Below are 25258 nucleotides of genomic sequence, written 5' to 3'. Positions count from 1 at the left end.
AAAATGCAAGAACCATCCACGCTTTCTGCTGCTGATACAAGAATCCAGCACCCGATTGGCACTATGCCAATTAGGACCAGCATTCCAGATCCCAGGATGGCACCCGAGATGCCTCTTGGGCCCCTCGAGCACAACGAGACCCCAGGATCGTCTGACAGGCGCAAGGCAGGCTTCCCAAGCTACACAACACCACACACAGAGGCTGGAGCTGCCCTGCCCGGCACATGCTGGTATCGCACTGTAAATTCCCTGGGCCCTTTACCCACCCAAAGGGGACTTTTCCTGGACGGCCCTTTCCCTTATCAGAACTTTACCCCCCTCCCTGCGATTCCCAGCCTCTTCCCAGCCCCCGTGCCTCCACTTATCTTTAAGAGGGCCAAGGGACCGAATCCATCTTCAACAGAGAAAACGCCACGTGCGCTAACAGGGATCTCCCCACATCGCCGGGTTCCTCTTCAACATCTACAGTAACACGAGAAAACACACGCTCACCGAGCCGTGCCAGCACACAGTATCGCGGGGTGAACGCCGACCCCTTCCGCAGCACCCACCTCCTGCTAAGATCCACGGCGTTCCGCTCAGCGTGTGGTGCCTTGGGCGCAGTCAGAAACCCGCATCGCTCGTGACGCCTAAGACAGCGAGAAACAAAAGAACCGTAGCGCTTGGAGTGAGTCCCCAGCCCCATGCTCTTCTGAGCCCCTACCCCAGCTCACCGAAAACGCTCCTCCAAGCCCAAAGGGCCCAAAAGGGGCCTGCAAAATAAGAAAGAAACACTGAACCGAGTCACCACGCGACACTGGGCTCCTCAACTCCCACCGCCGCCTCACCTTCTCGGCTGCTGCTGGTCGGCGTGCGGCTTCGCTCCTCCGAGCTCGTCTGCGGCACCTGCAAAAACAAAGGCACCCGCTCGGACGCTGCCCGGAAGCACAGCCTGCCCGCGGACGGGCCCGCCTCCCCCGCCCTTACCTTGGCCGCTCGCCCGCCTGCCCGCCCTTGCTTTGGACTGCCACGCTGTTGACCACAAAGAGGTTCAGCTACCGCCCGTAAAACACAACCTGACTAGGCTTGGGTTACACAAACGGACTTGCAATTCTTTGAGGAAACAAACTCATCTTTAAGCAGAGCCTCTCCTTGGGGAAAAAGAATGCCCACTCTGAACTCCTGAACATTACGGAGCCGTGGGGAAACCAGTGAAAGCCAAGACCGACAGCAGCAACGTCAAGTGGAATTTCGCTCAAATTCTGATGGTGCACTTAAAAGCCTCCTGCTGACGGCGCTCTGCTGGCCTCTTCCATGGCTTTTTCGTGCCAAGTTGTCCCTCTGCATCTGAAATCACGTTATTCAACAAGTCACCCAGGAGCTCATCTACAGCTTGACCATTCCACAGGTCTGCTTTCTATTCAGGAATCCCATCAGAAGCTCTAATTGCGTCCCTAAAACACTGGGGAAGGGACTGTCCCCCCCACTGCCCACGGCTACTCCTTCCCAGACGACTGCACAGCCTTTGCCTACACAATTTAACACGTCCACAGATTAACCGTGGACTCCTACAGCTCAGTGCATCCACCCCAGACTCCAAACCTCCGGGCAGAGCAGCTCTCAGCCAACTGTGCGCACGTGCAGACAGACGCTCCACAGAACGCAATAGACAACACGACGGAAACGCCACCAAAAAACGCTCCACAACAAAGACGCCAAAAGCAGACACGGCACCGTCCAAAAACCTACAGGGAGGCAGTGGTGAGGCAAGGAGTCTCTACTACAACCCCACAATAAAACTGAGCCAATCGTCTTGGCCCCTTGTGAGACGGTGGCACTGGCGCAAACACACAGAGACAGCGCAAACACAAGAAGCTGCTGCAAGAACTAATAACTTCTTCCCAGCATCTTGAAGTGCCAGTCCCTGAGACTGGATAGGTAGAGAGCAGAGCTGCCGACGCAGCCCTCAGCGATACCAGAAAACACAACTGACCAGCGACTTCCAAGGCACAAGAACCGTCCACACTTTCGTCTGCTGATACAAGAAAACCAGCACCCAATTATTACACCCAATTAGTAAGGCGAGGAGCCTCTATCACAATCCCAGAAAAAAAAGGAGCCAAACGTCACGGCCCCTTACAAGACAGCAGCACTGGCGCAAACACACAGAGACGGCGGCACGACCTAAGAACTTCTTCCCAACATCTTCAAGTGCCAGTCCCTTACACTGGACGGGTAGAGAGCAGAGCTGCTGATGCAGCCCAGAATGACACCATAAATCACAACTGACCAGAAACACCCAAAATGCAAGAACCATCCACGCTTTCTGCTGCTGATACAAGAATCCAGCACCCGATTGGCACTAGGCCAATTAGGACCAGCATTCCAGATCCCAGGATGGCACCCGAGATGCCTCTTGGGCCCCTCGAGCACAACGAGACCCCAGGATCGTCTGACAGGCGCAAGGCAGGCTTCCCAAGCTACACAACACCACACACAGAGGCTGGAGCTGCCCTGCCCGGCACATGCTGGTATCGCACTGTAAATTCCCTGGGCCCTTTACCCACCCAAAGGGGACTTTTCCTGGACGGCCCTTTCCCTTATCAGAACTTTACCCCCCTCCCTGCGATTCCCAGCCTCTTCCCAGCCCCCGTGCCTCCACTTATCTTTAAGAGGGCCAAGGGACCGAATCCATCTTCAACAGAGAAAACGCCACGTGCGCTAACAGGGATCTCCCCACATCGCCGGGTTCCTCTTCAACATCTACAGTAACACGAGAAAACACACGCTCACCGAGCCGTGCCAGCACACAGTATCGCGGGGTGAACGCCGACCCCTTCCGCAGCACCCACCTCCTGCTAAGATCCACGGCGTTCCGCTCAGCGTGTGGTGCCTCGGGCGCAGTCAGAAACCCGCATCGCTCGTGACGCCTAAGACAGCGAGAAACAAAAGAACCGTAGCGCTTGGAGTGAGTCCCCAGCCCCATGCTCTTCTGAGCCCCTACCCCAGCTCACCGAAAACGCTCCTCCAAGCCCAAAGGGCCCAAAAGGGGCCTGCAAAATAAGAAAGAAACACTGAACCGAGTCACCACGCGACACTGGGCTCCTCAACTCCCACCGCCGCCTCACCTTCTCGGCTGCTGCTGGTCGGCGTGCGGCTTCGCTCCTCCGAGCTCGTCTGCGGCACCTGCAAAAACAAAGGCACCCGCTCGGACGCTGCCCGGAAGCACAGCCTGCCCGCGGACGGGCCCGCCTCCCCCGCCCTTACCTGGGCCGCTCGCCCGCCTGCCCGCCCTTGCTTTGGACTGCCACGCTGCTGACCACAAAGAGGTTCAGCTACCGCCCGTAAAACACAACCTGACTAGGCTTGGGTTACACAAACGGACTTGCACTTCTTTGAGGAAACAAACTCATCTTTAAGCATAGCCTCTCCTTGGGGAAAAAAAATGCCCACTCTGAACTCCCGAACATTAGGGAGCCGTGGGGAAACCAGTGAAAGCCAAGACCGACAGCAGCAACGTCAAGTGGAATTTCGCTCAAATTCTGATGGTGCACTTAAAAGCCTCCTGCTGACGGCGCTCTGCTCGCCTCTTCCATGGCTTTTTCGTGCCAAGTTGTCCCTCTGCATCTGAAATCACGTTATTCAACAAGTCACCCAGGAGCTCATCTACAGCTTGACCATTCCACAGGTCTGCTTTCTATTCAGGAATCCCATCAGAAGCTCTAATTGCGTCCCTAAAACACTGGGGAAGGGACTGTCCCCCCCACTGCCCACGGCTACTCCTTCCCAGGTGACTGCACAGCCTTTGCCTACACAATTTAACACGTCCACAGATTAACCGTGGACTCCTACAGCTCAGTGCATCCACCCCAGACTCCAAACCTCCGGGCAGAGCAGCTCTCAGCCAACTGTGCACACGTGCAGACAGACGCTCCACAGAACGCAATAGACAACACGACGGAAACGCCACCAAAAAACGCTCCACAACAAAGACGCCAAAAGCAGACACGGCACCGTCCAAAAACCTACAGGGAGGCAGTGGTGAGGCAAGGAGTCTCTACTACAACCCCACAATAAAACTGAGCCAATCGTCTTGGCCCCTTGTGAGACGGCGGCACTGGCGCAAACACACAGAGACAGCGCAAACACAAGAAGCTGCTGCAAGAACTAATAACTTCTTCCCAGCATCTTGAAGTGCCAGTCCCTGAGACTGGATAGGTAGAGAGCAGAGCTGCCGACGCAGCCCTCAGCGATACCAGAAAACACAACTGACCAGCGACTTCCAAGGCACAAGAACCGTCCACACTTTCGTCTGCTGATACAAGAAAACCAGCACCCAATTATTACACCCAATTAGTAAGGCGAGGAGCCTCTATCACAATCCCAGAAAAAAAAGGAGCCAAACGTCACGGCCCCTTACAAGACAGCAGCACTGGCGCAAACACACAGAGACGGCGGCACGACCTAAGAACTTCTTCCCAACATCTTCAAGTGCCAGTCCCTTACACTGGACGGGTAGAGAGCAGAGCTGCTGATGCAGCCCAGAATGACACCATAAATCACAACTGACCAGAAACACCCAAAATGCAACAACCATCCACGCTTTCTGCTGCTGATACAAGAATCCAGCACCCGATTGGCACTATGCCAATTAGGACCAGCATTCCAGATCCCAGGATGGCACCCGAGATGCCTCTTGGGCCCCTCGAGCACAACGAGACCCCAGGATCGTCTGACAGGCGCAAGGCAGGCTTCCCAAGCTACACAACACCACACACAGAGGCTGGAGCTGCCCTGCCCGGCACATGCTGGTATCGCACTGTAAATTCCCTGGGCCCTTTACCCACCCAAAGGGGACTTTTCCTGGACGGCCCTTTCCCTTATCAGAACTTTACCCCCCTCCCTGCGATTCCCAGCCTCTTCCCAGCCCCCGTGCCTCCACTTATCTTTAAGAGGGCCAAGGGACCGAATCCATCTTCAACAGAGAAAACGCCACGTGCGCTAACAGGGATCTCCCCACATCGCCGGGTTCCTCTTCAACATCTACAGTAACACGAGAAAACACACGCTCACCGAGCCGTGCCAGCACACAGTATCGCGGGGTGAACGCCGACCCCTTCCGCAGCACCCACCTCCTGCTAAGATCCACGGCGTTCCGCTCAGCGTGTGGTGCCTTGGGCGCAGTCAGAAACCCGCATCGCTCGTGACGCCTAAGACAGCGAGAAACAAAAGAACCGTAGCGCTTGGAACGAGTCCCCTGCCCCACGCTCCTCCTCGCCCCTACCCCAGCTCACCGAAAACGCTCCTCCAAGCCCAAAGGGCCCAAAAGGGGCCTGCAAAATAAGAAAGAAACACTGAACCGAGTCACCACGCGACACTGGGCTCCTCAACTCCCACCGCCGCCTCACCTTCTCGGCTGCTGCTGGTCGGCGTGCGGCTTCGCTCCTCCGAGCTCGTCTGCGGCACCTGCAAAAACAAAGGCACCCGCTCGGACACTGCCCGGAAGCACAGCCTGCCCGCGGACGGGCCCGCCTCCCCCGCCCTTACCTGGGCCGCTCGCCCGCCTGCCCGCCCTTGCTTTGGACTGCCACGCTGTTGACCACAAAGAGGTTCAGCTACCGCCCGTAAAACACAACCTGACTAGGCTTGGGTTACACAAACGGACTTGCACTTCTTTGAGGAAACAAACTCATTTTTAAGCATAGCCTCTCCTTGGGGAAAAAAAATGCCCACTCTGAACTCCCGAACATTAGGGAGCCGTGGGGAAACCAGTGAAAGCCAAGACCGACAGCAGCAACGTCAAGTGGAATTTCGCTCAAATTCTGATGGTGCACTTAAAAGCCTCCTGCTGACGGCGCTCTGCTCGCCTCTTCCATGGCTTTTTCGTGCCAAGTTGTCCCTCTGCATCTGAAATCACGTTATTCAGCAAGTCACCCAGGAGCTCATCTACAGCTTGACCATTCCACAGGTCTGCTTTCTATTCAGGAATCCCATCAGAAGCTCTAATTGCGTCCCTAAAACACTGGGGAAGGGACTGTCCCCCCCACTGCCCACGGCTACTCCTTCCCAGGTGACTGCACAGCCTTTGCCTACACAATTTAACACGTCCACAGATTAACCGTGGACTCCTACAGCTCAGTGCATCCACCCCAGACTCCAAACCTCCGGGCAGAGCAGCTCTCAGCCAACTGTGCACATGTGCAGACAGACGCTCCACAGAACGCAATAGACAACACGACGGAAACGCCACCAAAAAACGCTCCACAACAAAGACGCCAAAAGCAGACACGGCACCGTCCAAAAACCTACAGGGAGGCAGTGGTGAGGCAAGGAGTCTCTACTACAACCCCACAATAAAACTGAGCCAATCGTCTTGGCCCCTTGTGAGACGGCGGCACCGGCGCAAACACACAGAGACAGCGCAAACACAAGAAGCTGCTGCAAGAACTGATAACTTCTTCCCAGCATCTTGAAGTGCCAGTCCCTGAGACTGGATAGGTAGAGAGCAGAGCTGCCGACGCAGCCCTCAGCGATACCAGAAAACACAACTGACCAGCGACTTCCAAGGCACAAGAACCGTCCACACTTTCGTCTGCTGATACAAGAAAACCAGCACCCAATTATTACACCCAATTAGTAAGGCGAGGAGCCTCTATCACAATCCCAGAAAAAAAAGGAGCCAAACGTCACGGCCCCTTACAAGACAGCAGCACTGGCGCAAACACACAGAGACGGCGGCACGACCTAAGAACTTCTTCCCAACATCTTGAAGTGCCAGTCCCTTACACTGGACGGGTAGAGAGCAGAGCTGCTGATGCAGCCCAGAATGACACCATAAATCACAACTGACCAGAAACACCCAAAATGCAAGAACCATCCACGCTTTCTGCTGCTGATACAAGAATCCAGCACCCGATTGGCACTAGGCCAATTAGGACCAGCATTCCAGATCCCAGGATGGCACCCGAGATGCCTCTTGGGCCCCTCGAGCACAACGAGACCCCAGGATCGTCTGACAGGCGCAAGGCAGGCTTCCCAAGCTACACAACACCACACACAGAGGCTGGAGCTGCCCTGCCCGGCACATGCTGGTATCGCACTGTAAATTCCCTGGGCCCTTTACCCACCCAAAGGGGACTTTTCCTGGACGGCCCTTTCCCTTATCAGAACTTTACCCCCCTCCCTGCGATTCCCAGCCTCTTCCCAGCCCCCGTGCCTCCACTTATCTTTAAGAGGGCCAAGGGACCGAATCCATCTTCAACAGAGAAAACGCCACGTGCGCTAACAGGGATCTCCCCACATCGCCGGGTTCCTCTTCAACATCTACAGTAACACGAGAAAACACACGCTCACCGAGCCGTGCCAGCACACAGTATCGCGGGGTGAACGCCGACCCCTTCCGCAGCACCCACCTCCTGCTATGTTCCACGGCGTTCCGCTCAGCGTGTGGTGCCTCGGGCGCAGTCAGAAACCCGCATCGCTCGTGACGCCTAAGACAGCGAGAAACAAAAGAACCGTAGCGCTTGGAGTGAATCCCCAGCCCCATGCTCTTCTGAGCCCCTACCCCAGCTCACCGAAAACGCTCCTCCAAGCCCAAAGGGCCCAAAAGGGGCCTGCAAAATAAGAAAGAAACACTGAACCGAGTCACCACGCGACACTGGGCTCCTCAACTCCCACCGCCGCCTCACCTTCTCGGCTGCTGCTGGTCGGCGTGCGGCTTCGCTCCTCCGAGCTCGTCTGCGGCACCTGCAAAAACAAAGGCACCCGCTCGGACGCTGCCCGGAAGCACAGCCTGCCCGCGGACGGGCCCGCCTCCCCCGCCCTTACCTGGGCCGCTCGCCCGCCTGCCCGCCCTTGCTTTGGACTGCCACGCTGTTGACCACAAAGAGGTTCAGCTACCGCCCGTAAAACACAACCTGACTAGGCTTGGGTTACACAAACGGACTTGCACTTCTTTGAGGAAACAAACTCATTTTTAAGCATAGCCTCTCCTTGGGGAAAAAAAATGCCCACTCTGAACTCCCGAACATTAGGGAGCCGTGGGGAAACCAGTGAAAGCCAAGACCGACAGCAGCAACGTCAAGTGGAATTTCGCTCAAATTCTGATGGTGCACTTAAAAGCCTCCTGCTGACGGCGCTCTGCTGGCCTCTTCCATGGCTTTTTCGTGCCAAGTTGTCCCTCTGCATCTGAAATCACGTTATTCAACAAGTCACCCAGGAGCTCATCTACAGCTTGACCATTCCACAGGTCTGCTTTCTATTCAGGAATCCCATCAGAAGCTCTAATTGCGTCCCTAAAACACTGGGGAAGGGACTGTCCCCCCCCACTGCCCACGGCTACTCCTTCCCAGGTGACTGCACAGCCTTTGCCTACACAATTTAACACGTCCACAGATTAACCGTGGACTCCTACAGCTCAGTGCATCCACCCCAGACTCCAAACCTCCGGGCAGAGCAGCTCTCAGCCAACTGTGCACACGTGCAGACAGACGCTCCACAGAACGCAATAGACAACACGACGGAAACGCCACCAAAAAACGCTCCACAACAAAGACGCCAAAAGCAGACACGGCACCGTCCAAAAACCTACAGGGAGGCAGTGGTGAGGCAAGGAGTCTCTACTACAACCCCACAATAAAACTGAGCCAATCGTCTTGGCCCCTTGTGAGACGGCGGCACTGGCGCAAACACACAGAGACAGCGCAAACACAAGAAGCTGCTGCAAGAACTAATAACTTCTTCCCAGCATCTTGAAGTGCCAGTCCCTGAGACTGGATAGGTAGAGAGCAGAGCTGCCGACGCAGCCCTCAGCGATACCAGAAAACACAACTGACCAGCGACTTCCAAGGCACAAGAACCGTCCACACTTTCGTCTGCTGATACAAGAAAACCAGCACCCAATTATTACACCCAATTAGTAAGGCGAGGAGCCTCTATCACAATCCCAGAAAAAAAAGGAGCCAAACGTCACGGCCCCTTACAAGACAGCAGCACTGGTGCAAACACACAGAGACGGCGGCACGACCTAAGAACTTCTTCCCAACATCTTCAAGTGCCAGTCCCTTACACTGGACGGGTAGAGAGCAGAGCTGCTGATGCAGCCCAGAATGACACCATAAATCACAACTGACCAGAAACACCCAAAATGCAAGAACCATCCACGCTTTCTGCTGCTGATACAAGAATCCAGCACCCGATTGGCACTATGCCAATTAGGACCAGCATTCCAGATCCCAGGATGGCACCCGAGATGCCTCTTGGGCCCCTCGAGCACAACGAGACCCCAGGATCGTCTGACAGGCGCAAGGCAGGCTTCCCGAGCTACACAACACCACACACAGAGGCTGGAGCTGCCCTGCCCGGCACATGCTGGTATCGCACTGTAAATTCCCTGGGCCCTTTACCCACCCAAAGGGGACTTTTCCTGGACGGCCCTTTCCCTTATCAGAACTTTACCCCCCTCCCTGCGATTCCCAGCCTCTTCCCAGCCCCCGTGCCTCCACTTATCTTTAAGAGGGCCAAGGGACCGAATCCATCTTCAACAGAGAAAACGCCACGTGCGCTAACAGGGATCTCCCCACATCACCGGGTTCCTCTTCAACATCTACAGTAACACGAGAAAACACACGCTCACCGAGCCGTGCCAGCACACAGTATCGCGGGGTGAACGCCGACCCCTTCCGCAGCACCCACCTCCTGCTAAGATCCACGGCGTTCCGCTCAGCGTGTGGTGCCTCGGGCGCAGTCAGAAACCCTTCACACCTATAAAATAGACAAACGACCAAAGTTACATAGAGCCACACAGCACGTCTTCCCGCTGGCACCACGCACCGTCCCACCTGCTTACGGCGCTCTGCTCGCCTCTTCTGTTGCCTTTTTGTACCACGTTGCTCCTCTGTATCTGAAATGAAGTTGTTCAACAAGTCACCCAGGGGCTCATCTACAGCTTGACCATTCCACAGGTCTGCTTTCTATTCAGGAATCCCACCAGAAGCTCTAATCAAGTCCCTAAAACACTGGGGAAGGGACTGTCCCCTCTCCTGCCCCATCCCAGATGACTGCACAACCTTTGCCTGCACAATTTAACACGTCCACAGATCAATCATAGACTCCTAGAGCTCAGTCCACCCAACCCAGACTACAAACTTCCGGGCAGAGCAGCTCCAAGCCAAATGCGCCTATGTGCAGAAAAAGGCTCCACAGAACGTCATAGACAATGCGATGGCAACAGCACTAAACAACTCCAAACCAGAGACTGCGTCTATGAAAAGAACCTGCAGGGAGGCAGTGGTGAGGCGAGGAGCCTCTACTGCAACCCCAGGAAAAAAAGGAGGCCAAACTTCACAGACAGAGACAGCAGCGCTGGCACAACCAAACAGAGACAGTGGTACTGGCAAAACCAAACAAACAGAGATGGTGGCACACACAAGAAACTGCTGCAAGACTTAAAAACTTCAAGATGCTGGGAAGAAGCGCCAGTCCCTGAGACTGGATGGGTAGAGAGCAGAGCTGCTGTTGCAGCCCAGAACTACACCATAAACACAACTGACCAGAAGTGTCTAAAATACAAGGACTATCCACATATTCGGCTGCTAATACAAAAAAAAAAATATGCCTTTTGTGCCCCTGGAGCACAACGAGACCCCAGGATCATCTGACAGGCGCAAGGCAGGCTTCCCAAAGTACACGACAACAGACCCAGGCTGAAGGTGCCCTGCCCCACACAAGCTGGCATCAGTTCCCTGGACCCCTTACCCTCCCAAAGGGGTCTGTTCCTGGACTGCCCTTTTCCGTCTGAGAAGTTTAAACCCACCCTGCAGTTCCCAGCCCCTTCCCAGCCCTCGTGCCTCCACTTAACTTTTAGAGGGCCAAGGGACCGAATCCGTCTTCACAGAGGAAAACACAACGTCTGCTAACAGGGATCTTCCTGCAGTTGTCACTTTCTCCATCATCACCTACAGTAAGGAAAGCAAGGACACACACACTATCGAGCATCCAAATAGTATTTATCGGTAGTGGCCTACAAGTAATCGCTCACCTTGGGTGAGTTCTGGGAGGTACATTTGAATGATCTACCGGGGGCCACTGCACGCCGCAAAGGTTCTGGAGACAAGACGCCCTTCCAGGAGAAGAGATTATATTAACAACTATTAATACAGCAATACAAACCAAAAAATAACACGCCATCTTCATTGTAGTCAGGAATTTGGGGAAAATGCAAAGCACCTGGAAATGAATCAACAAATGAAACATAATGACAAACAACTTTTCTACTACAGCTATTGTCAAACCTTCACTGTCCCTGAAACTCTTACCTCAAACAGACACCTCCGCTTGTCCAAATACATCTGCCCATGTAGCTTAAACGGCTCAAAAGCTGCTGACTGCTGAAGGAGGAGCAGAGAACCAGCACCCAAGCCGCCCTAGAGCAGAATGAGCTCCCTACCTGGGGACTGGGGCTCAAATATCCTGAGCCCCGCCCACCCCCTTCCCACAATCCCTGGGGAAAGGGGAGGGGGTCAATCACCCCAGGCCCCCCCCAGGACCCTTTTCAAATTACCTGGAATGTCACTGGAAGTGACAGCACCTGCACTTTATTGATGCTATTGCACCTGCAATGGCACTGAGTATGGATTTCAACTTAGATTTTCTAGGGAGCAGATAGAAAATGAAATACAATAACCAACACTCCATTTTCATTACAATCAGGAATTTTGCAAAAATGCAAAGCACCTGGAATTGAATCAATTAATGAAACATAGTTACAAACATACTTTCCACCACAGCTGCTACTAAACCTTTGCTGCCCCTGAAGCTCTTACCTCAAATGGACACCTCCACTTCTCCAAAGACATCTGCCCACGTAGCTGAGGACCTGCAGCCTCAGTTACATGTGCCCCCCACCTGCTCCCCCAAACAATGGTCCACAAAAAGGAGCATGCCCAGAAGCTTGCCAAGGGTCCTGAGGTCACCCGATGGACCAGAGAAAGACCCCTGAATGCTGGACACGTAAGCGTTGGCAAAAGAAAGCGTGAATCTCTTGAGCCTGCGCAGTACGAGCCTGGTCTGCGAAATCAAGTTGGAGACTGACCTAAAACAATGGGAGCAAGGGGGGTTGAAGAAACATAAAAGATGAGACCAGAATGGACACCGTTGAAGGTCTTACCGCCAGAGGATCCCGAACCACCGCGTAGGACCGGCAGGACTCTATAGGACTGGAGACCAGAGGAACGCTTCTGGAACTGGACTGGTGATAAATGCAACCTCATTTCTCATATTTTCCTTTACTTTTCCCTGTTTCTTTCCCCTTTCTTTTCTTATTCTCTCTCTATCACGTGCCGCTTTACAGGCAAATTGATAAAGTAACACTGCTTGATTGAATTATAACCCCTTGGCTTTTTGGTCACCTTAATTTTCCACTCTGAGATGAAGGTTAAAAAAGCATCACGAGTCCATCACCGAACAGACCGTGACACCATGGACTCCTAGAGCTCAGTGCACCCAGCCCTGACTCCACACCTCCGGGCAGAGCAGCTCCGAGCCAAATGCGCACGCGCGCAGACACACGCTCCACAGAACGTTACGGACAACGCGACGGCAATGGCGCCAAAAACGCTCCGCAACGAAAACGACTCCGAGACCAGAGAGGCATCAATCAAAATAATCTACAGGGAGACACTGGTGAGGCGAGGAGCCTCTACTGCAACCCTAGAATACAAAGGAGCCGAAAACCTGCACCCTTTGCCCTCCCAAAGGGGACTGTTCCTGGACGGCCCTTTCCCCTATGAGAGCTTTAAACTCCCTCCCTGCAATTCCCAGCCCCTTCCCAGCCCTCGTGCCTCCACTTAGCTTTCAGAGGGCCAAGGGACTGAATTCATCCCCAACAGAGGAAAACACCACGTGAGCTCACAGGGATCTTCCTCCAGTTGCCACTTTCCCCTTCACCACCCGCAATAAGAAAACACACACACAATAATGAGCACTCAGATGATGTTTATCAGTACTAGTCCACGAGGCATTGCTCACCTTGGCTGAGTTCCTGGAGGTACATTTGAATGATCTACCAGGGGCCACCACACCGTGCAAAGGTTCTGCGGACAACACACTGTTCTGTGGATGATCAGGGAGGCGATGAGCCACCCCATATCCTGAAAGACACTCTGCCCTATGGCCCTGCTGCTTCCTTCAGAAATGGTAAAACTCCATCTGTAGATACAAGGTGCTCATCCTAACCCCTGCTAGATAACCTGAGCATCAGTCCTAGGAGGAAAGATTATATCAGCAACTATTAATACAGCAATACAAACCAAAAAAGAACGCTCCGTCTTCATAGCAGTCAAGAACTTTGGGAAAACGCAAAGCACCAGGCATTGATTCAATAAATGAAACATAGTTACAAATATACCTTCTACTATAGCTGCTGCTGAACCTTTGCTGCTCCTGAAGATCTTACGTCAAACAGGCACCTCCACTTCTCCAAACACATCGGCCTATGTACCTTAAACAGCTCAACAGCTGCCGACTGTTGAAGGAGTAGCAAACAACCAGCACCCAAGCAGTCCTGGAGCAGAATGAGCTCCCTGCTCAGGAGCTGGGGCTCAACTACTCTGAGCCCCACCCACCCCCTTCCCACAATCCCCTGAGAAAGGGGAGGGCGTCAATCACCCCAGGGCCCATCCACCACCCTTATGAAATCACCTGGGCCCTCACTGGAAATGACAGCACCTGCACTCCTGTCAGGCTCTGTCAGACACTGTCGGTTTTTGTCAAGCCCTGTCGAGACCTCTTGGGGTGTGTCAGACTCTGTCAGGCTTTGATGGGCTCTGTAGGGCTCTGTCGAGAGCTGTTGGGCTCTGCTGAGTCCTGTCAAGATTTCTCAGGCTCTGTTGAGACCCCCAGGGCTCTGTCATACATATCAAGGCTCTATCAGGAACTGACAAGATTTGTCAGGCCCTGACGCGTCCTGTTGGCCTCTGTCAAGCTTTGTCAGGCTCTGTGAGGATCCGTCAAACTCTCTCGGGCTTTGTCAGGCAGTGTCGAGACCTGTCGGGCTCTGTTGGGCTTTCTGGAGCTTTGTCAGTCCCTGTCATGCCCTGTCAGGGAGCCCACGAATGGGGGTTGAAACGTGGGTCAAGGGGGAGGAGCCCAACAGGGAGGGCAGGGTGCTTAGAAAGGGGGTGGGGTCTGGTTGGGACACACCCCTCGAGGGAGGCACATTGGGGGGACTGAGCTTGGGGGAGGGTGGAGTTGGCAGTAGCCCCACCCACATCTTCAGCCCCACCCTCAACCCCAAACCCCAGCCCCAAATCATTCACTGGAAACAGAACAAACCACACGCTTACAGTTTTTTTATATTTTTTATTGGGTGAGAATTGGCCCCAAAACCAAGTTAAAAATCCCCCAACATGGCCGTGGGTGAGCCAAGTGAGGATGGCAGCAGCACAGTGCTGCCCTTTTCCAAGATGGCCCCCATGGGTAACCAGAGTCATGAGTCCCACCACCCACCTTGGGCCCCAAAATGGCCACACTATGCAGGCTCCGCCCACCTCAGCCCCACCCTCCCAGTACAGGCTTGGCAGCCACGACATCCATAGCCCCAGCCACCAGCAGAGACACAGCAGCCAAGGTGGCCACGCCCATCAGGGTTGCCATCTTGTTCCCATTGGCAGGGAGGGCACAGGGCAAAGCACAGTGCAGGGCCACAGGGGTAGCCAATGGGAGCAGCTGATACAGCCAGGAGCTGCCACCAGAGCACAGCCCAGAAAAACAGCCCCTGCGGCAGTGCCAGCATGGGCACCAGCCTCACCCCCCAGTCATCTCAGATTCCAAGCAGGGTGGAGCCCAGCAGCCATGCTGTCCTCATTTTCTCCGTTGTGTGCAGGGCCCCACACAGCATCGCAACCCAGGACATCTGGTGGGGTGAGGGGACCCAGGAATGTGGATCTATGGGCAGAATGCAGAAACTGTGGGGTACTAAATATTAATGAGGCACAGTGCTGGAACTATATGGTGCTGCAGAGCAGTGCTGTGGATGTATAGGGTAGACCAGATGTGTGGGGTGCTGTGGGGCACTGCTGTGGGTCTATGCAGCAGAGTGCAGGAGCTACAGTGTGCTGTGGGGCAGCATTGCTGGCCTATGGGCGAGTGTGAAGCAGCTATGGTGTTTTCTGGGACAGTGCTGTTGATCTATAGGGCAGAGGAGCCATGGGGTGCTGTGGGGTTACACTGTGGGTCTATAGGGCAGAGTGAACAAGATATGGGGTGCTGTGGAACAGCACTGTGCATCTATGGGGCAGAGTGGAGACATAGGGTGCTGTGGAGCAGTGCTGTCAATTTATGGGGCAGAGTAAAATCAGCTACGGGGTGGTGTGTCTGTATAGGGCAGATTAGAGCGGCTACAGGGTGCTGTGGATCTACAGGGCAGAGTAGAGGTGCTATGGGGTGCTGTGGGTCAGTGTGTGGGTCACTCACCTGCAGGGTTTCAGCCTCTTCAGGGGTGTTTCACCCCACAACAGCCCCATTGACCCCATAGCCCCCCTGATCCCCACAGCCACCCCACAGACCCCTGTGACCCACCCATAGTAGGCAGTGCAGGCGTGGTCGGGGGGAAAAGGGTGGTCAGGTGGACAGAGGTGTGGGGTGCTGTGGGGCAGCACTTTGCACCTATGGGGCAGAATGCAGCACCTAAAGGCTGCTATGGGGCAGCTCTCTGGGTCTAAGGGGCAGAGTAGACTCCTATGGGGTCCTGTGAGGCAGTACTGTGGGTCTATGGGGCAAGGTCAGTATGGGGTGCTGTGAGGCACTGCTATGGATGTATGGGGCAGAGTACAGCAGCTATTTGGTGCTGTGGGGCAGTACTGGGCATCTATAGGGCAGAGTGGAAGAAATGAGGTACTCTGGGGCACTGCTGTGGATGTATGGGGCAGAGCACAGGAGCTATATGGTGCTGTGGGGCAGTACTGGGCATCTATGGGGCAGAGTGCAGGAGCAATGGAGTGTTGTGGGGCAGCACTGTGGCTCTATGGGGCAGAATGGAGCAGCTGTGGGGTGTTGGGCACTTCTGTGGATCTATGGGGCAGAGCGGACGATGTCTGGGGTCCTGTGAGGCAGTGTTGTGGGTCTATGGGGCAGAGTGTAGGAGCTATGGAGCATTGTGGGGCAGTACTGTGGGTCTATAGGGCAGAGTACAGGAGCTATAGGGTTCTGTAGGGCAGCACTCTGCATCCATGGGGCAGACTGAAGACAAATCAGGTACTCTGTGGCACTGCTGTAGATGTATGGGGCAGAGTGGAGAAGCTATGGGGTGCTGTGGGATAGCAAGCAAGAGCTATAGGGTGCTGTGAGGCAGTGCTGTGGATCTATAGGGCAGAGTGGAGGTGCTATGGGGTGCTGTGGGTCAGTGTGTGGGTCACTCACCTGCAGGGGGTTCAGCTTCTTTCATCCCACAACAGCCCCATTGCCCCCACAGCCCCCCTGACACCCACACCACCCCATAGACCCTTGTGATCCCCTCCGCTTCCCCACCATGGTGTGCAGTGGAGGAACAGCCAGCCAGGGGGGGGGGGGCGGGCGCGGTCAGCCAGAGGCGGGGGGAAGGGGCGCGGTCAGCCGGAGTTGGGGGGGGGGTGGGCGCGGTCAGCCGGAGCAGGGGGGGCGCGGTCAGCCGGATCGGGGGGGGGGGGGGGGGGGGGGGCGCGGTCAGCCGGAGCGGGGGGGGGGGCGCGGTCAGCCGGAGCGGGGAGCGGCCAGGCTGCCTTCGCTGTTCTCTGAGCAGGAGCTGCAGGAGGAAAGGGAAGGAAAGGGCCGTTATTTGTGTCACAGTCCTGGCAAACAGCCTCAAATCCCCCCGCTTCAATCTTAACTTAGTGGGCAAATTATTTGCCAAAAAATGGATCTTAAAAGCTTCCTTGACAACAAATAATCCTAAAAACAGCCCCAAAATCAAGTAAATTGAATTTGAGACCAAACAGCCTTAAAAATCTCAAAGACCCACCCAAATATGGTCCCTCACAGCTTTATATAATAAGATATATATGTAAAAATAGATTAGATACATTACATAGTAATTATATATATTAATATAGATATTAATATTATATAATGAATATAATTATTAATACATTATGTTATATATGTCATTATATATTAAATATTAATTACATTAAGTAATATCAATGAATATTAGTTGATTAGTTCATTATATCAGATTATATATTATATATATTTCTACTATTCATCAAATAATATCATTTATATTAGTATATTACTATATTGATTTTATATATTTAATGTTAATATATTATTTAATAAATAAATTAAATTGAAATATATTAAATTAAATTAAAGAATTTAAATGTAAATTGAATTAAATTAAAAATAAAAATAAATTTTAAAATACAATGTAAACAATTAAGTGGGTTTAGGGAGGCGGCGACCAATCAGCACCTTCCTCTCCTCAGAGGCAGCGACCAATCAGCACCTTTCTCACCTCGGAGACAGCCGCGCGGGGCGCAGTCAGTGGAGGCTTTCCCGCCAGACGGCACCGGCCAATCAGCGAGCGCCTCCTCGGCCCCCTCAGCGTGAGGGGAGAACGGGAGGGGGAGACAAAACGGCGGCGGGTTAAAAAAGCCGAATTTGTTCCCGCTTAAATATTAATTCAGTAAATTATCCATAAATAGATTTTAAAAGCTTTTTTTGGGGTCCAAATCAGCACCAGATCTGGGACCTCCAGCTCCGGACACGTTCAGTAAAGTGAATTCAGCCCCAAAACCCCTCAAAAAGCAACGAAATGCCCCTCCCGACTTTAAATACAATAATTCACACACTTATCTCAAAAACTATTTAAATTGTTTCCACAATTAATAATTTAAACAATTAAGCGGCTTTAGGAGCCTCAGAACCGCCCAAAATGCTCAAAAAAAAAAAAAAAAAACGAACTCAAAATCTCAGAAAGCCCCGTTTCAATGTAATAGTTTAAATTAACAAGTGGTTAAAGGAAAAAGCCGCATTTGGACTCCCCAGATCGCCCCCCGGTCTTTAAATATTAATCCACTGTATAAATTCTTATCAATAAGTAGATTCAAAAACCTTTGAAGTCGCAAATCGGCTCCTCAAACTTTAACCGCGTTACATGAACTTTTTAAAAGCCGATTTAGACCCAAACGGCCCCAAAACGGCTCCTCCCCCCCCCCCGGATCCGCACTGAACGCACTCAGCGCCCTCGGGAGTCAAACACAGTGATGTGACATTAATAAATCAACAATTACATTCTAGGAGCCTCAACCCGCCCGAGATGTTCCAAATAAAACCTCTAAACATAATAATTTCAATAAATACGGGCTCTAAAAAAACCCTGATTTGGACTCAAAATCCCAGGGAAAAGCCCCAGATCCCCCGAGGTTTAAACTTTAATTCTCCTGACACACCGTCAATAAACGGATTTTAAAGGCGCCTTTTGGCACAAATCGGCGCCCAAAAAAACCAAAAAAATACCTGAAAAAACCTTTTACAAGCCGAATTCGACCCAAACCAGCCCCGATTGCTGAGAAAATCCCCGGACCGGCTCCTCCCGCTTTAAACACGATTTAAACCGCTAAAGCGGCTGCGGGAGCCTTAATCCCCGCCCCCCGTCACAAACCCGCGGCTTTAGAACCCCCAGCACAGCCCAGCCCGCGGTCCCTCATGAACCCGCCGAGCCCCGGTTAACACCGCACGGTAACGACCGCCCCAGCCCGCCTGCTCACTGATTCCGGCCGCCGTTCCCGCCGCTCCCGGGGTCCCACGGCGAATGGGGGGGGGGGGGGGAGGTGGTGCTCAACCGGTTCGTCCGCGCTGAGGACCTCGAGCAGCCGCCGACGCATCCACCTTTCTGGTCCTGCGAGCGCTCTGCGCCGCCCTATTTATCGCCTCGTAGTCCCGCCCGGTCCTGCCCCCCGCCCGCCCTCCGGCCAATGGGCGAACCGCCCGCCTCAGCCGCGCTGCCCAATCAGCGCTTCGTTGCTGTGGGCGAACGTCGGCGGGAAAACGGCGACCAATCAGCGCCTTTTCTACCTCAGGTGCGCTAGCGAATCAGCGCCTGACACTGGGAAGCCGAACTTCGGCGGGAAGGTAGTGACCAATCAGTGCCTTCCTCTCCTCAGCTATACGGTGACCAATCAGCGCCTTTCTCCCATCCCCTGGGAGAACCCCGCGTGGGGATGAGCCAATGGGCGACTTCCGCTGCTGACACCGTTAGCCAATCAGCGAGCGCCTCCTCCCTCCCTCAGTATAAAACAGCGAATGTGAGGGGAAAGGGGAAACAAGATGGCGGAAGAGGAGGTGTCATGACGGCAGTGATTGAGGAGGAAGCGGGGGAGTCGGGGCTGGGCAAAAAAAGCGGCTGCTCTTTGGGCAGCGGCAACGATCGGGGGATGTGGGGGGCGGAAAAGCGGCGGCTCCTCAGGCAGCGGCAGCAGCCATCGGGGGATGTAATGGGCGGAAAAGCAGCGGCTCCTCAGGCAGTGGCAGCAGCGATCGGGGGATGTGGGGGGCGGAAAAGCGGCGGCTCCTCAGGCAGCGGCAGCAGCGATCGGGGGATGTGGGGGGCGGAAAAGCGGCGGCTCCTCAGGCAGCGGCAGCAGCCATCGGGGGATGTGGGGGGCGGAAAAGCGGCGGCTCCTCAGGCAGCGGCAGCAGCCATCGGGGGATGTGGGGGGCGGAAAAGCGGCGGCTCCTCAGGCAGCAGCAGCAGCAGGGATCGGGGAATGTGGGGGGCGGAAAAGCGGCGGCTCCTCTGGCCGCGGCCAGGACGTGGCTTCACGGGCACCGGGGGCGCGAGACCGCGTGCTGCGGGGCGGGTGCGGAACCGGGGGCTCCGGGGGTCCCGCAGCGGTGGCCGTGGGGCGGGATGGGGCGGCTGTGGCCGTACCTGTGGGCACTTAAGTGGCGGCTGTGGGGGCTCGTGAGAGGCACGTCTGGGGCTCTTAGGGGGCAGGAACAGGGCTGCTATAGCGGTACCTGTACGGCAGCCATAGGGTTGCTGTGGGGTTACTTAGGGGTCACGTATTGGGGGGAGGGGAGGGGGGTGCAGCTGAACAATGGCCCCACCTACGGGGGGGGGGGGGTGTTAATGCTGAGGGGCGGGAACGGGGAGGATACGCCCACGGGGAGGCCGCCTGGGATAAGAGAGCAGGGGGTGGAGGCTCCGTGTGTCACGCCCCCGTAGGAGAAGCCTCTCGTGGTGGGGTCAGCATGGGACACGCCCGAAGGGGGCGTGGCTTGGAAAGGGAGGGGTGGAGCTGGGGGCGGGGCTTCGGTGCACTGTGCTGCTGTGGGTGGGTGCGACAGAAGGGGAGGGGTCTGTAAGGGACACGGCCCTCGGGGAGGGCACAGACTGGCAGGGGCGGAGCTTGGACGGGGTGGACTTGGGGTGTGGTTTTCTCAGACCACGCCCTTGGAGGGAGAAGCTAGACTAGACAACACACTGAAACATTAAAATTAACTGTTGGTAATCAGATGGAGGTTGCTGTCTTTTTATTTTAACTCAAAGGTAATTAATACCGATCATGTTTTCACACAACCCCAAAAAAGCTGCAGTTAAATTTAGACACTCATAACACTGTTTTCTAATTTTATTTTACATCTAAATATCTTCTCACGTTCTGTTGGGAATCATTACTGCCTGGGAACTTTTTAATACCTCCATTTATAAACAGCCACTATCTAGTGGTTCCTTTTTACCTCTCTTTAGAAAAAAAAAAAGGTAACGTTTTGACTCTGTTTGGTTCTGAGCATTGTTGCCTCCAATCTCATGGCTCTGTTGTAATTTAAATACTCAACACTCCCGATTACTTTCCAATGCTGTTTAAAATCTAAAGCTTCCTTACTTGGTTTCCTATGCAGTCATTCGTGCCTGCAGTTTATTTCATAACGGTTGTTCAAATGTAGCTACTAATGACTCCAATTTAGTTTTCTGCCTTTATCATTTAAAAGGAATTCCAAACAATGTGTTTTTTAAACTATGATACAGATTGGGAATAATTGCTGCCTAGTTCACCAAGTAATAGCTGAAATTAAATTTAGTTATTGATCACGCCTAAATAATTTCATTTACACTTCAACATTTTTATCATTACATTACGACCAGGCGAATTAACTAGCACACATTATTTTTTATTATAGATATAAACTAGAGATTTTTTCTCTACAGGTATTACTTCCAATTAGTGCTCCAGTATTTATATTCACTCTTTTAAATTTTACTATATAAATTTGGGATCATTACTGTCTGCAGAATTTTGAGTAACAGCTAGAGTAGATTATAGGCATTATTTACTCCCAAAGACTCTTCTGGTTACTCTTACTTAGGTTTTAATTCTAAATGTCTTACAGTAAGTAAGTAGTTAAAATAATAAAACACAAGGACCTTGGAATTTCCAGGAAAACCCACCGTGGCGCCTCGATGTGTCCAGAGTTTGTCGGTGCTGGCTCCGCCAACAACGCGTCCGACGAGCCCCACGGTGCTGCCGAGGCTGCGGCAGCGCGAGGGAACGGACCGCGAGCGTGGGGAGGAGACTCAGCCCAGCAGGGACCGCAGGGAACGTGGAACACCGGGCAGCGCACCTTCATTTCAAGGGAGAAACACACAAAGAGCACAAAGGACGTTACTCTACCTGAGACACACACTGTCCTTAGCAGCTGCACAGCAACATTGTCTCTGTGATTTGGAGTTCTGGTGGCAAATGATGGAGCTCTGTACGTTGCACCTTTCAAACCTGCACACAGAAAGACGCTTCACCCCACAGGTGACACCAGAAACTAGGAAGCCTCCAAAAAGAATTTACAACCCCACATCCAAACCAGTTACACTCACCCCCACAACCAATCCTGCTCTACACACATCTCCTTCTCCTTCAGACACCCTTCAACAGCCAGATCCACAGTCATCTCCCAATGGGTCATTCACTGCACTAAACGCAGCAGGGCGGGGGAGAGGGGGGGGGGAACTAAAGGAAATAAAAAAAAAACCCTCCCTGACTGTGTTTTTTTCAGTGGCATTTTTTGGCGTTATTTTTGTCGGGCGTTGGAGGTAAAGGTTTAGCTTCCATTACCTGCTGGGCAGTCGTCACTGCATGCCCAGGTTCACGTACCCCTTGCTTTATGCAAAGCTGCTTCCATCAGCGACCCAGGAGTCTTCAGCATCCTCCAGCGGCTGGTCCTTTCAATCCGCTCCGCCGGAGCGAACAGCTTCTGCTGTTTCCAAGCAATCGTGGGCCACCGACTGCAAAACGGATCCACTGAGGAAAGAAGCCGGATCGACAATGTTAGTGGTAGCAATATTTACATCTTTAAACGTTCTAAGGAGCCACCGAGGGAGGGATGTCGTTTTTACACAAATGGGGACGGTCACTGACACACAGATACCTGGCCGCGAGCCCTGCGGGGCGAACAGCGCCTCTGCCCCCGGCCGTGCGCTGCAGTACCCGAGTTTCGCCACAGGGCGGCAGCACTGAGGCGCGCTGCGGCACGGCATTGGGGCGCCCGGGTGCAGCACCGCGCTTTGCGCACAGGCTTTCCTTCCTTGTCCAATTTATACAATGGCCTCTGCTCACAAGATTTCATCAAGGTTGCTCTATTCACATTATCACCAGGTGGTTCCTCAATCTCTTTCCTGTGAGCTAAAATACACCCTAACGGGCTCTTTTTCAGAATACCGCTACTACGCCGTCCTCCCATTATGCGTCACACGGAACGACACGGCTCATCTTGTAACAAATACGAGCAAATAACTATCAACACCTACAGCAGTACTCCACAGATAATACTCAAACCTACCCACGACACACCGCCCTCACAAGTTGTACTCCAAGTTTATCCCACCGTCTCCAAAACAAAACAATTCCGGTACCCAGCTCAAATCTCTCTAACACTCAGCACCGCAATTAGGACACTCCGCAACACAGATGGCTCCACAACGCTCACACTCCTTGCAAGTTAAAGCCACAGCAGCTCCTGCTGTAGTTTTCGGTGTTCAAGTGCATAGTCAGAACCAAGGCACATCCAAGAATTAAACCGAACTACGGTACACTTCACGGCTACATACAGAGCCAGCTTTGCACCACAACGGAGCACGGGAACAACCAACACCAAAAGCTGGCCGCACAAACAACTCCACAGCAACTACTGTATACCTCTAAGGTGCTCGCAACCCCGTCCACGCTATCCTGCCGAAATTCCGTACCACGACTTACGGACAGTTCGCGAGCACGTGACCGGTCCCGAATTTCAGAGAAGAAAGACTTCTCACCAGAGGTCCTCGTCCGTCCCCGCGGCGATCCGACCGAGACGAGGAGTCTCTCCAGAGACATCCCCGGGGTGCGCCAAGAGAGTCCTCGGCTCCACGGGCCCTGCGGCCGGACAGAGCGGGTCCTCCGGCTGGCTCACCGCCTGAAACGGGGAAAGAAACGGGACGGCAGAGTCAGCAGCACTGCTAAGCCACGTTCTTTATTTCATTTGACGATGTTAGTTATAATCGTTTAGTTTCTCGCTGACAATACATCTGTTAATTATTAGTCAAATATAAACTAAGCTCTCAGCTTCTAAACAACGTGTTACTTAACCTTCCATCTCCCTCTTGTCGTGCAGAAGGATCTAAAAGGTGAAAAATATCCCCTCATCGTGCAGGCGGTCAGAAAGCATTTACCTCATGTCAACTGGTTAATGACGGGTACACCTTCTATAACTTCATCGCAGTATACGTTAACTTGGCAGCTTCTCTTCAAAAGCGAGAAGAGAAAAAAGGGACAGGGCTCTGAAAAAACAAGGCAGAGATCAAAGCAGCGGGGGGGACAGAGGAAAAGAGGCCGGAAGAGCACCAGGAACAGGGCACAGAAAGAAACAAATCGGCGCGGCGGCAGCGGCGCGGAGACGGAGGAAAAAAACCCGGCACGGTCAACGGGACAGAGAGGAACGCGACCACGGGCAGGGAGCGGGACACGGGGACACGGCGAGGAACCACGGGACGCGGAGAGATACCAAAAAGTCGGCAAAAAAGACTCTCTAACGCTGTTCTGAAAGTGTTGAACGGCGGGCAATTTCAATACAGCGCACCGCACGCTCAGAGGATGGCCCCTGTATTTGAGCGTACGTGTGATTCACGCTTCTTGGTATTCTTTACATACACCTATTGCATATTCATTTGCTTCTACCGCTTAGTTAGTGCATTAAACAGAAGTTCTTTCCATAACCCCACCCTTCGCTGGCAGTCCATCTCTGGTATGCCAGTGTCCATCAAGGGTCTCCAGCGGTCCCCGGTGCCCCTGGAGCCCGGTGCCCCCTGCCCCGGTGTCGGCTCCTCGACCTCATGTCTTGAGCACGCCCGCTGTCATTTTGTGCTGCTACTCAAGTAGCTCCTTCTCCATTTAGTGGAACGTCCCATTTTCCCAGCCTGCGAGCCAAGGACATCCCGCTTTGCCCCACCTCCAGTCCCTACAGAGCTAGTGTTTCTCTGTTAGGTTTCTGTTCCGTTAGGCCTGGTCTTGCTGCCTTATGCCAAGGGCTTTCTACAAGATTTTTGTTCCTCCTATCAACGGGAAGCAAGAGAGAGGGCAACAGGCAAAAACGATGGCAGAGCGAGAGACCGCGGGGAACACAGGGGCTTGGAGGAAGAAAGAGAGGAATGAGGAGCCCCGCGGAGAGACGGAGGACAGGAAAAAAGAAAATAAAAAGAGAGAAAAAAAACGGGGCGGGGGGCAGCACAAAGGCTCAGAACGCGAACGAGGACGGGAACAGTGCCGTACGGAATGAAGAAAGCCGGCAACGCCGAGCACGACAAAGGCACAGAGAGAGAGAGACGGCGAAGGGAGGGAGGAAGGAAAGAGACAGAGCAGCACATACAGACACAGAGAGGAAACTAATGGCAGGGAAAAGAACGGGCCAGAGAAAGCGTGGGGAAAAAGGAGACGGAGGGGCAGGGAGGCACCAGGACACACAAGCCGGGGACGAGGCCCCGAGGGCCAGGGACTCACAGCGGCTCTCGCTTTCGGTGGCTGCCAGGAGGCTTCTAACAGCTCAGACGCTCCCGTCTCCTTCTCTCCTCCCTTCCTCTCCGGTAACTCGGGGCGCTCGGCCGTCCTCAGCCTAGGAGAACACGGTGGGGTGTCAGGGCTCCTACGAGACGAGGCTTCGGGGACATGGAGCCTCGCTGGCTCGCTCGCCAGGCAGCCGTCCCGCTCCAGGATACGCGCACGGACCCTGCCGCGCACGTTGGCCCCCGGCCCGCCGCACGCCGCGCAGAGGGAGC

The 25258-nt window shown here is 53.7% G+C and overlaps 1 long non-coding RNA gene across 2 annotated transcripts; it reads right to left on the bottom strand.

Annotated features, from left to right (window-relative positions):
• Positions 1 to 21420: 21420 nt before the first annotated feature.
• On the bottom strand, positions 21421 to 25218 carry LOC139827467 (uncharacterized). Of its 2 annotated transcripts, XR_011738012.1 has the most exons (5): positions 24984 to 25218; positions 23660 to 23767; positions 23264 to 23403; positions 22107 to 22253; positions 21421 to 21579 (listed from the first exon to the last, which is right to left on the bottom strand). It is a non-coding gene; the product is annotated as an uncharacterized lncRNA (long non-coding RNA). The 2 variants fall into 2 exon arrangements; XR_011738011.1 differs by lacking the exon at positions 21421 to 21579 and having other exon boundaries at positions 21970 to 22253.
• Between the last annotated feature and the right edge of the window lie 40 nt (positions 25219 to 25258).

This window comes from Patagioenas fasciata, chromosome 2 (assembly GCF_037038585.1).
Source record: "Patagioenas fasciata isolate bPatFas1 chromosome 2, bPatFas1.hap1, whole genome shotgun sequence".
Taxonomy (NCBI): domain Eukaryota; kingdom Metazoa; phylum Chordata; class Aves; order Columbiformes; family Columbidae; genus Patagioenas; species Patagioenas fasciata.
The sequence above is the reverse complement of the archived record's forward strand: the minus strand, read 5'-3'. Positions and strand labels throughout refer to the sequence as shown.